The sequence below is a fragment of the Hyperolius riggenbachi genome, chromosome 9 (genome assembly GCF_040937935.1).
Source record: "Hyperolius riggenbachi isolate aHypRig1 chromosome 9, aHypRig1.pri, whole genome shotgun sequence".
Classification (NCBI taxonomy): Eukaryota; Metazoa; Chordata; class Amphibia; order Anura; family Hyperoliidae; genus Hyperolius; species Hyperolius riggenbachi.
Genome location: NC_090654.1, coordinates 83,581,975 through 83,595,092, shown reverse-complemented (window position 1 = coordinate 83,595,092; position 13,118 = coordinate 83,581,975). Strand labels below are relative to the sequence as shown.

The 13,118-nt window shown below is 48.2% G+C and overlaps 1 protein-coding gene across 6 annotated transcripts in view; it reads left to right on the top strand.

Moving 5' to 3' along the window:
• The window catches only part of LOC137532531 (contactin-4-like), a 434,987-nt gene that overhangs the window by 192,658 nt on the left and 229,211 nt on the right, over positions 1–13,118 (top strand). Inside the window, exon 1 of one of the 6 annotated variants that reach the window (XM_068253132.1) lies at positions 2,016–2,074. The exons of the other annotated variants lie outside the window; for them this stretch is intronic. The gene's annotated coding sequence lies outside the window, so the exon portion shown is untranslated. Of the gene's footprint in view, positions 1–2,015; positions 2,075–13,118 lie in introns of those variants that run through there. 6 annotated transcript variants of the gene reach the window in all.

Genomic DNA, 13,118 nt, shown 5'->3' with positions numbered 1-13,118 from the left:
CTATATTGTTTTTTGGGCCTGGTTCACACTGGCATGGATGGATGACTGGTCCGTGTAAAAACTGATCAGTTTTTAAAGGCATTCGTTTTACATCCCTGACCCTCCGTTCCGTTAGACTGCAGTCAATGCGACGCATCCTTCGGTCTGGAAAAATTAGGCTATAGACCCTAACTTGCGATCCATGTGGCAAAACGAGCGAAAAAAATCTGTTCAAATGGACCAATGTGAGCGGATCCATTGGTTAACATTGGATCTGTTCGCATCCTTCCTTCGCTATTCCGTTACTGTCCGTTTTTTAGTTCAATGTCAACTGGGACAAACTCATTTAGACCTGTATTATTAGATTCCCAGTCTCTTTAGAAAAGGGTTTTGTAAATGTTAGTCATAGAAAATCTATGGGCAAGTTACTATAAAATAATAATAATTCCTTTTTTTGTATAGTGCTTTTCTCCTGTCGGACTCAAAGCGCTTATGAGGCAGCCACTAGAGAGCACGCAGTAGGCAGTAGCAGTGTTAGGGAGTCTCGCTCAAAGAACTCCTTAGTGAAATAGGTGCTGGCTTGCTGAACAGGCAGAGCCGAGATTCAAACCAGGTCTTCTGTGTCAGAGGCAGAGCCCTTAACCATTACACTATCTAGCCACCTATCATTCTCAGAGTAGGTTAGCACAGAAGTGGGCGGGGCCTCTGCTCACTTTTAAGGTCCCCATTAACGGTACAAAATTTTCTACAGAGGTGATCGTATTTGCGAGATCGTATGTAATCCCAGGGTAGTTATCGATTTTTTTTTTCCATAAACAGGTTGATTAGGGCACTTTCTTTCTTCAGATACGATTTTAATCAATACAATTCTGTATACCGATCGACCATAGAATGGTTTCAAGACAGTTTTCTCCACATACTGCATTGCATCAGATTCCTGAGCTGACACAGCTGAGAGATCAAATTACAATCACAGATGAGGGAGCATTAGACAGGCTAAAGTCTCTAAATACATACAGGGCGCATTTCTCAATGTTTTCATTCTGTCCTCTGAAAAAGTTCAGGTCCACTTTAATGGAACTATCAGAATAGTATAGTATGCTAAAAATAGCTCTGTGATGTCCCCTCCTACCGTTATCGCCATAGGAAACTGTTTAGCAGCCTAAGCCTAAAAATGGCCATGCTTTAGGGGACCTTTGGATGACTGGAGGCTGACACTGTTTGTACCAAGCTGGGGAAATTGTGTCTCATTTCTTGGCATTGTACAGTGGAGAACAAAAAAAAGTGGACTTGGAGTGGACGGTACAATTTTTTTACTAAATGCAATCTTTCAATGCGATTTGAATGATCGTAAGTAATCTGAAGGCAACTATTGATTGTTCACATTTACTGAACGATTCTTTCTACGGATCGTAAATCCAAACTTTTGGATCAATGTGATCCTATTTAGCAATCGACCAAAGAATCGTTTGTTATCGATTGCCTTCATAAATAATTAATTTTCTATACAAAACCATCATAAAAATTGCATCAAAAGATCGCATTTGGTGAAAAAATTGTACCGTTGATGGGCACCTTTAAACTTGCCCCTTGTCCCTGTGGGCCCAGACCGATTGCCTTTCTTGCTTTTCCTATTAAAATGCCTCTTCTACCTCCCATCAGTGGCTATGACTTGCATTTACCATAATATGTAATTCTCAGAGAATTTCTCGCATTACATTTCGCAAATCTGTTTAGCAGCGAGCAGGTTGAGAGCGCGACATGTTCGGCGGTATTAGCAGATAAGGGAGAGCGGGAGAAGTGAGCGCACTCAGCTGCAGGCCAGGATTGGGAGGTGAAGGATTAAACAGGCCAGAATAAAGGCATTTTCTTGGGTAGGATGCCTGTTTTTTTTTTTGCCTGCCGTTGGCCCAGGCAGAGGGGATTTGTAGGTTAGGTGGAACATGAGTGCACTCGCTGGCGTAGCTCCCATAGGGTCGTGTTATTACACAACACAGACCGTGGCGTCAGAACTGCACGCGCTGCAATCCTCTTGCTTCCATTACCAGCTAACAGGAGAACGGTCAGAAACAAGGCATCGTGGCGCTGTAACAAGGTAATGAAACCAGTCACAAATCCCTAACAAGAAACACTTCGGGTACTCCGCACCATTACAGAACAATAACGCCATAAACCGCGGGACGCCACATGATCCTAACAGGATAATGTTGCAGAATCGTCCCCTAGGATTGGCCTCCACAAAAGAATCTGGATTCCTACGGATTGTATCAGCCAGACAGCGGGAAATCTGGGAAATTGAGAGTGACCCCCACCCCCCTCCCTCCGGCATCACGCAACTTCCAATAAGGCCGACTCTGGGACAAGCGGCCAATTGGTTATCTTCAGGCGTATTTTTCTCCCCGATAGAATATGTCAGAAGCTTGCTGTGGATTACGTTATTGTCAAGCTGTAAATTTAGCAGTTAGCATTATCCCCGGGGGATGCAGGGCTGTTAGCAAGTTTAACAGCGTCACGTCCCCAGAGGCCGCCATCGGCAGTTAAGGAACAACACAGGGAAATCAGGCCACTTATGTGCGTTCTGTTAGGCCTCTAACAGCCGGAGAACTACAAATCCCAGCATGCCTCTCTTTACTGAAATATTATTATTATTTAGTAGATCAACTGGCAGAACTAAAGATGTCACCACCAGTGATTATTATTTAGTATTTATATAGCGCCAACATTTTCTGCAGCGCTGTACAGAGTATGTTGTCTTGTCACTTAGCTGTCCCTCAGAGGAGCTCACATTCTAATCCCTACTATAGTCACATGTCTGTGTTTTGTAGTGTATGTACAGGTAGTTCCCGACTTATGACCACCCGACTTACAAATGACCTGCCAATACGAACGGCATGGATTATGTGTTTCCATGGGAACAAGTAAAAAAAAATAGATTCAAATTGAACTGTGAATTTTTTTAAAATCAATTTTCCCCAAAACTACAAGAAAAAAATGGCTTTTAAACTTGTATAAGCAGGTACAGAGGGCAGATGTGACACAGAGGGAGGCACAGGGGGGCACAGAGGAGGTACAGGGGACAGAGATGACACAGAGGGCGACACTGGAGGCACAGAGGAGGTACAGAGGGCAGATGTGACACAGAGGGAGGCACAGGGGGGCACAGAGGAGGTACAGGGGACAGAGATGGCACAGAGGGCGACACTGGAGGCACAGAGGAGGTACAGAGGGCAGATGTGACACAGAGGGAGGCACAGGGGGGCACAGAGGAGGTACAGGGGACAGAGATGGCACAGTGTTCCAACTAAAGAACAGATTCCGGTTAAGAATGAACCTATAGCCCCTATCTCCACTGGCGTAACAATAGGGGATGCGACCCCTGCCCTGCCTTAACTTATGCAAAAATAGTACCGTAATACTTGGAAGCCAAAATCTATTTAATCATATATATAGGGAGTCCTCACTTAACGAACAAGATAGGGACTGTAGGTTTGTTCTTAACCTGAATCCATTCTTAAGTCGGAACACTGTGCCATCTCTGTCCCCTAAATCTCCTCTGTGTCCCCCTGTGCCTATATTGTCCCCATGTGTGTCACCCACTTCTATCTGCCTTAATTGTCACCCTCTGTGCCACCTCTGCCCCCCCACTGTGTCACCTCTGTCCCTGTTCCCTCAGTGTCCATCTGTGCCATCTCCTCTCTGTGCCTCCACTGTGTCCCTCTGTGCCACCTCTGCCCCCACTGTGTCCCTCTGTGCCACCTCTGCCCCCCACTGTTTCCCTCTGTGCCACCTCTGCCCCCCACTGTGTCCCTCTGTGCCACCTCTGCCCCCCCCACTGTGTCCCTCTGTGCCACCTCTGCCCCCCCACTGTGTCCCTCTGTGCCATCTCTGCCCCTCACTGTGTCCCTCTGTGCCACCTCAGCCCCCTCACTGTGTCCCTCTGTGCCATCTCTGCCACCACTGTGTCCCTCTGTGCCACCTCTGCCCCCCACTGTGTCCCTCTGTGCCACCTCTGACCCCCACTGTGTCCCTCTGTGCCACCTCTGCCCCCCACTGTGTCCCTCTGTGCCACCTCTGACCCCCACTGTGTCTCTCTGTGCCACCTCTGACCCCCACTGTGTCCCTCTGTGCCACCTCTGCCCCCCACTGTGTCCCTCTGTGCCACCTCTGACCCCCACTGTGTCCCTCTGTGCCATCTCTGCCACCACTGTGTCCCTCTGTGCCACCTCTGACCCCCACTGTGTCCCTCTGTGCCACCTCTGACCCCCACTGTGTCCCTCTGTGCCACCTCTGCCCCCCACTGTGTCCCTCTGTGCCACCTCTGACCCCCACTGTCCCTCTGTGCCACCTCTGACCCCCACTGTGTCCCTCTGTGCCACCTCTGCCCCCCACTGTGTCCCTCTGTGCCACCTCTGACCCCCACTGTGTCCTTCTGTGCCACCTCTGCCCCCCACTGTGTCCCTCTGTGCCACCTCTGACCCCCACTGTGTCCTTCTGTGCCACCTCTGCCCCCCACTGTGTCCCTCTGTGCCACCTCTGCCCCCCACTGTGTCCCTCTGTGCCACCTCTGCCCCCCACTGTGTCCCTCAGTGCCACATCTGCCCCCCCCCCCACTGTGTCCCTCTGTGCCACCTCTGCCCCCCACTGTGTCCCTCTGAGCCCCCTCTACCCCCCACTGTGTCCCTCTGTGCCACCTCTGCACCCCACTGTGTCCCTCTGTGCCAACTCTGCCCCCCACTGTGTCCCTCTGTGCCACCTCTGCCCCCCCACTGTGTCCCTCTGTGCCACCTCTGCCCCCCACTGTGTCCCTCTGAGCCACCTCTACCCCCCACTGTGTCCCTCTGTGCCACCTCTGCACCCCACTGTGTCCCTCTGTGCCACCTCTGCCCCTCACTGTGTCCCTCTGTGCCACCTCTGCCCCCCCACTGTGTCCCTCTGTGCCACCTCTGTCCCCCACTGTGTCCCTCTGTGCCACCTCTGCCCCCCACTGTGTCCCTCTGCGTCACCTCTGCCCCCCCCCCCACTGTGTCCCTCTGTGCCACCTCTGCCCCCCACTGTGTCCCTCTGTGCCACCTCTGCCCCCCCACTGTGTCCCTCTGTGCCACCTCTGCCCCCCCACTGTGTCCCTCTGTGCCACCACTGCCCCCCCCACTGTGTCCCTCTGTGCCACCTCTGCCCCCCACTGTGTCCCTCTGAGCCACCTCTACCCCCCACTGTGTCCCTCTGTGCCACCTCTGCACCCCACTGTGTCCCTCTGTGCCAACTCTGCCCCTCACTGTGTCCCTCTGTGCCACCTCTGCCCCCCACTGTGTCCCTCTGTGCCACCTCTGCCCCCCACTATGTCCCTCTGTGCCACCTCTGCCCCCCACTGTGTCCCTCTGCGCCACCTCTGCCTCCCCCCCCACTGTGTCCCTCTGTGCCACCTCTGCCCCCCACTGTGTCCCTCTGTGCCACCTCTGCCCCCCACTGTGTCCCTCTGTGCCACCTCTGCCCCCCCACTGTGTCCCTCTGTGACACCTCTGCCCCCCCCCCTCCCACTGTGTCCCCTCTGTCCACATTTCCTCAGTGTCTCCATCTGTGGCACCTCCCCTCTGTGCCCATCTGTACCATCTCTGTTCCCTGTCCCCCTTTGCTTTAAAATGTGTAAAATGTGTATGCAGAAGTTGGAACTCTATATAGTATAGTACCACAGCAAAATGTCATTTTACTGAGTATAAAAACTATTTTTCTTAGAATTTTTTTTTTAAATCGATTTTCTCAAAAATTATAAGGTCTATTTGAAAAAAATGTTTTGACTTGTTCCCATTTTCATGCCATTTGTAACGGCGGGTTGTTCGTAAGTCGGGCGTTCTTAAGTCAGGGACCACCTGTATGCATGACCCAGTCGTTTCCCATAAGGCAGAAGTAGCGCAGTATTATCTGTGATTATAGGATTCTTCTATATCCTTCTGTCTCCATCACCTAGAGGATGCAGGAAGATATAGAAGATGATCATTTTTAGCTATCTTGGCCAAGAATCTAGTTCAGGTACAGCTGCCCCATGGCATGTTTGGTTATCTACCACAGCAGATTCAACAAACCATGACCAAGCAGGGCACTGGTCAATTGTTTGCCACCTATTGCCTCTCCTCCCCTTAGAGAAATACATGCTGCTCAGCTTGAGGTGAACCCATATGTCTGTACAGCATTTGTGCATGACACTGTCACCCCAATGACCGATTAACAATGAAGGATGATTACACAGTTCTGTCCACTGTGACCTAAATCCCATATCTGTGATTGGCTATCTGCATTTCAGGTAAGAAGGAAATAGATTGCAGAGGGCACTGTGCAGAGTGATAAGCAGGTGCACATCCTCAATCCCATATCTGTGATTGGCTATCTGCAAGTCAGGTGTGATCTAGCCATGGGTAAGAAGGAAATGGATTGCAGAGGGCACTGTTCAGACTGATGAGCAGGTTATGAATCATGAATCCAATATCTGTGATCGGCTATCTGTATGTCAGGTGTGACCTAGGCATAGGTAAGAAGGAAATGGATTGCAGAGGGCACTGTTCAGACTGATTAACAGGTTACACATCATGAATCCCACCCCATATCTGTGATCGGCTATCTGCCTGTCAGTTGTGAGCTAGGCATAAGTAAGAAGGAAATGGATTGCAGAGGGCACTGTGCACACTGATAAACAGGTTACAAATCACAGATATGGGATTATAGATTGAGATTCATAGTTTCACATACATGTTGGTAATGCTTAAAAAACTAGTGTTGGAGGGTCTGAAGGGCAGAAGTATAGCCGTCACTGCTGTGTACAATGTACGGTACATATTGCTAGTACTGTAATAGGAGTGTGTACTGCAGGGCAGTTATCGAGTACAATTACATTATTGGTTAGAGGACAATATGCACTTGATTTAACAAACATGGTATAATTTCACTTAAAAAAATGTTTTTCCAATTTTCGAGTTCCAGTATCCTAGTTTTTATAAAAATGTACCTGAGGGTACATGAGACATGATGAAATAGATAGACAATAGAGTATGTACAGAGACAAGCATACAAATAACCAGGCTGTTCCTTTTCTTATTTTTCTGCCTGAAGGAGTTAAACATTCAGGTGTGCAAGTGGCAATTTCTCTCCAAACTAGACCTAGTCACACTATATCGTAAAAGGAATTACAGTCATAAACGCTTGCCTGACAGAGAACAGCTTCTGAGTGCAAGGGATAGATAAAAAAAAAGGTCCAAGGTTCATATATTTAAGCTCTGGGACACAGATTGTGTGAAACCGGATCAGTTAAAAATGTCGCACAGCGCCGATGTTTAAAAAATGGCGCCCCATTAACATGCATTGTCGGACGATATTTATCGTTTTTAAGGTTAAAAAATGGCGCAGACCTTGTGAACGTAATTTATCATTTTGAAATCTGCTTTTTTTTGTCCTGCCTGAACGCTATTTATTGTTTTAAGCCCTGCTTTGCAACCGTTTGGAAAATGTCTGCCCGCCGACTTTAACGTTTAACCTGCCTGGCATTCTGATTCCCGCGGCCTTGCGCTAGCTACATGATTTCCCCCTCCCTGCAGCGTCCCTCCCTGCCCTCCGATCTCCGCTGGCGCAATAACCGTCCGGAAATCCCATTCTGAACGGGATTTCCTTGAGGGCTTCCCCCATTGCCATGGCGATGAACGCCTTGACGTCATCGACGTCAGCACGTCACAGGGAGACCCGATCCGCCCCTCAGTGCTGCCTGGCACTGATTGGTCAGGCAGCGCACGGGGTCTCGGCTGGGGGGGGGGGGCTGTATCGCGGCGGATCGGCGGCGAGCGCCGGTGATCGGGTAAGACACGCAGCAAGCAAAGTGCCTAGCTCGTCCAGAACGATAGGGAGGTTAATAGCAAAGCCCCCTTAAAAGATAGAAACACCAAATGTGCAGGGAATGTTAAGAAAACAGTGGGAACAAGAGGAAAAAGACCTTATAGTTTTTGAGAAAATCGATTTTAAAATTCTCTTTCTGACCGTGGGAAAATTAAACGCCCGCCGACTTTAGCGCTTAATAGCAAAGCCCCCTTAAAAGCTAGAAAAAGCTAGAAACACCCAAAAAAAATTCAAAAAAAACATATACTTCTTGAGAAAATCGATTTTAAAGTTTCAAAGGAAAAAAGTTACATTTAAATGCGTAAATGACACTTCTTAGGGAAACAATTCCCGCCGACTTTAGCAGCTAATAGCAAAGGCCCCTTACATCCTAGCAACACCAAATTTGCAGAATATGTTAAAGAGGTAGTGGAAAACAATGTTTTAAACAATTTTAATTTTTTTTTATGTTCAGAGTGTGGGAAATTAAAAAAAAATGGCGTGGGGTCCCCCCTTCCGAGCCTCTGTAGCCCCTCGCCTCCCATGCAGGCTGGGATAGCCAGAATGCTACCATAAACCCCTCAGGGAGTCATCGGTCCCACCTGCTCCTGGGGCACCGGAGGTGGGGAAGAGTCCCTTGTCCATTGACAAGGGCTCGGGGGGGGGGGACTTGGCCATGCGGGCTGGTATAGCTCAGGGTGCAAAGCCCCAGTTTTCAAAACATTGTTTCCCACTACCTTTTTAACATATCCTGCAAATTTGGTGTTGCTAGGATGTAAGGGGCCTTTGCTATTAACTGCTAAAGTCGGCGGGAAATGTTTCCCTAAGAAGTGTCATTTACGCATTTAAAAGGATTCTTTAAAAAAAAAAAGGTAATTTTTAGGAGTAGGCAGATATAGAATTGTTTATCTCATCAGTTTGTTTTCCCCTCGGGTTTCCTTTAAGGCGGCCATACACAATACATTTTTTTCCAAAAATAAATCAAATAAATAGATCAAATAAATCATTTAGTTTTCATATTTTTCAATCTGATCTGATGCTGCATCTCATTCATCATCCCTAATTGGGACTGTGTCCCATACAGAGATAGGTGACAGCTACAAACCCCTACTGCAGTTCCTGCTAACAGTGGTGTACCTACCATAAGGCTGTAGCCATGGCTGGGGGTGGCGCTGTGGTGCTCAGTCACTGTGTTCTTCCACCTGTTTTCATTGTTTGGGCAACATTCTGCAGCAGGCAGTGCAGAGGAATGTACTACTTCCTGCACTAGATGTAGCACCCCTCCCCTTTCCTGTCCCCTGGGCAATGTGTCTCATTGCTCTCTAATCACAGCCTGCAGTGAGTGAATGTGCAGAGCAGGAGGGTGAGTGGAGAGAATGATTGCTGTGCTGCAGCTGGGACATTAGCAGAGAGAGGTGTCAGGATGTGTTTAGTGCATCAGAAGTTGCCTGTCATTAGTAGCCATGTGCACTGGCTGCTGTAATACCAGAGTGTCCTAGACTATTGATTATTTATCCTGATCAGAGTAATTAATTAATAATCTGCTGTTGCCCCCTCCCACCCTGTTGCCTTCCCCCATGATCTTTTCCTCTTTTCAGATTTAGTGGCTTCCCTGTCAAACAGCACTGGTGATGTCTGCAGTCCTGGTGAGAGGTCTTCCTGCCATTTCTTCTCTCCCACCAGATTCTGTGCCTCTACCTCTTTATCCCCCCCCCCCCAACACTTCCTCCTATGCACCCCCCTCTTTTGTATGTCCCCCTTTTCTAACTGTCCTCAGAGGAGCTTAAAATCTAATCACACCATAGTCATAGTCTAATGTCCTACCATATTATTATTGTGTATTTATACAGCACTAACATCTTCTACAGCACTGTATAGAGTACAGAGTTTCAGAACGGTTAGTTCCATCCACATCCTGATGACTCCTATTCCCCCCAAATCCCCCCAAATCTGCAGTGACAACAACCCATCAACCCTCCCATTTTTTTCTTGAGCAGGGGGGCGGTAGCATCTAAATAATCATCCCCGGGTATCAAATTCCCTAGGTATGCCACTGCCTGCTAATACTAGTATTCAGTAAGGTTCCTATCATTTCATATCAGCAGCAGCTCTGTACACGTGTATCCTAGCAGGCTGAGAAACAAAGTTGCTGTTATGATATAGATTAGCCACATCATTAAAACCATTGATAAGTAACCGAAAAAAATGAATTAACTTTTTACAAGGGTACCTGTCAAGAGTTGGGATATTTTAGGCAGTGCATTATGCGATTAGTCAGTTTTTGAACACAATGTGTTGGAAGCAGGAAAAATGGTCAATTTGAGCTCTGCAAGCGAGATTAGGGTCAGAAAACAAAAACAGAAATGCCCATTTACATTAGGATTTATTCTCTTAGCTACTGTAAATATTATTCCCAATATCCTTGCTGTTCTCCTGAAGCGAGATGCTGCACAGATCTGAATTTGGCTGGAATGTCAGAGAGCTGTCACCTGCTGTAGTTCCAGCTGTTGTGGTCAATACATGTTCTGCTATTTCTGTATCTCAGGAAAAGGTGTGATGTGCTGATAATTTCTCACTCTGGGGAGATGGAGGGAAATTTACACAAACTCTGCCCCCTGCTGTCCAAAAAAAGAACACATCCTTATTGCTAAAGGAGAAATGATTGTTCAGATCACATTTTTCCTTCAGCCAAAAATATACACTGATAAGGCTTAACGTTAAAACCACTGACTGATGATGAAGTGGATAGCAATGATTGCCTTATTACAGTGGTGCCTGTCAATGACTGGGCAATATTATGCAGCAGGAGGATAGTGAGTTTTTGAAGATGATGTGTGGGGAGCAGGACAAATAGCATGTATGTAGAGCTGATCCAGTTTGGTAAGTGCCAGAGTGTGATATCTATATAACTGGCTTCTCCAAGACTGCTGGTCTTGTGTGGTGTTCCTGGTCTGCAGTGAGTGGCACCTACTAAAAGTGGTGTAAAGAAGGGCACCCAGTGAGCTGGCAGCACTGGTTACCGGCACCCCAGACTCATTCATGCATGTGGGAAGTGAAGTGTGGCTACCAGGGGTGTGGCTAGCCCCAAAGATCAGTGGCACGTGCCCCGGATCTAATCTGTGGTGCCCCGGGCGTCCCTCAGACAGTCAGGCAGCGGGCGGCAGTACTCACCTTCGGCAGCTTAATCTCCACATTCTGCAGACATCTTCTCTTCCAGGCTTCTTTCCCTTCTCCACCACAACACCTATCATGCCCAATAGAGGCACCACTGCATCCAGCATGGCACCACACAGGGCATGTATGTGGACCTACTAGGTGCCGTGGTGCCATACTAGGTGCTGTGATGCTGTTATGGGGGCATGCAGGGAGCTGTGGTTCTACTATGGGGGCATGCTAGGAGTCTTGGTGCCTCAATGGGAGGCCCATGGAAGCATGGGAGGGGGTCCACTAAAAGGTCAGGGAACGCTATGGGGGGACTGCCAGACGACCTGGCTGCAGGCCAGCACACCCAACAGAAGCCAGACCAGCCAGCACAGAAGCCAGGTAACTGTGCTTAGCTATGTTAAAGTGACACTCCCTATTTATGTGATATGCTGCATTTTTTCTCCTATTAATGGAGAGGGGGGCTTTATCTAACATTTTGTTGGGCAGGACTACTTAGATCGCTGTTAACTTCATGTAAATTTGGCTCTACCCATGACCACACCCACATTCTGTGCATGGCCTCACCCTTTTCTCGGCTGGGGTGCCCAAAAGTGCCCTGGATCTGAGTGCCTGTGCTGGCCCTGTCCATCGACAGAAGTGCCTACAGTGGGCACGTGAGCATCAGCAGTGGACCATTGTGCCATGGAAGAAGTTGGCCTGTCTGATGTATCCCTCACTCCAAAAAAATTATATTCGATCGAAAGGGGTGTATCTTTAAACTTTAGGATCTAGTGTACCTGAGACAAGCCCCTTTCAGGCTGCACGCTCCGTCGCCGTTTCTGGGTTGCCTTGATCCTCTGCTGTCTGTCCCGATAAGTTGCGACCAGTTGGCGCATACCCGCCATGTTCCCTCCCCTATTGTGTACCCGTAGCTGGGAGCATTCTTTCTGCACCACGCTCGGCGATGGGAGCGCGATGGAGGTGTGCACGCGTGGCTATGCCGGGCATGCACAGTACGCGGCAACTGACTGATATACCTGGACAGCCAGAGGAGGATCAAGGTGGCCTGGAAGGATAATTAGGAAGCAAATGGCCTGATGGGGGCTTGAAGCCCTAAGTATGTGTGAATACATTTTTTTTCATCACAAGTTTCCTTTAAAGATCTTACTTTACTTAGGTAAGGTTTATTTATGCATTTTGGCGGGCAGGCTGCTTGCTGCTTGGCATAGTGTTATTGTTTTGTTGGGGGTGGAAGCGGCGGCAAGGTACAGACAGAGCTGTCTGAGAAAATCTCCATCTGAGGCTCTGGAGGTCTGTTTTACCAGGTTATTTAAAAGACACCTGAAATGAGGGGGATATGGAGCCTACCATATTTATTTCCTTTTAAGTAATACCAGTTCCCTGGCTATCCTGCTGATCCTCTGCCTCTAATACTTTTAGCCATAGCCACTGAACAAGCATGCAGCAGATCAGGTGTTTCTGACATTGTCAGATCTGACAAGATTAGCTGCATGCTTGTTTCTGGTGTGATTCAGACACTGCTGCAGCCAAATAGATCAGCAGGGCTGCCAGGAAACTGGTATTGTTTGAAAGAAAAAAAATATAGCTGCCCTCTAAATCCTTCTCAGTGCAGGGGCCTGATTCACAAAGCGGTGCAAACACTTTGCACGCCTGTGAAAAGCCCTTTATCACGCCTAAACTTAGTTTAGGCGTGATCTGAAGGAATTTGCGCGAACTCCCGCGCGAAAAGTTTTGCGCGCAACGTGCTTCGCGCGAAGTGCCCATTAAGCCCTATGGGACTTTGCGCAAAACTTTGCGCGCGGCAGCTTCGCGTGAGTTAGACCACAAAGCGGTGATAACTTTGCTAGTGCAAAGGTTATCACGCCTAAAGTCTTTTAGGTGTGATAACTGAGTTATCACCGCTTTGTGAATCAGGCCCCAGGTGTCCTTTAAGTATAAATAATAAACGTTAACTGTTTAAGGTACACCTACACAGGCGTGCAATTTGGCACTTGCACAAGATTAGGAAAACATTTTCCCAGAAGCCACTTGACCTTGCTTGCATGTACTAATTCTATATTATACAAGAGCTCTCATAGTATAATGAGAACAGTCTGACTTTCACAGCTCACATGTGGCTTTTC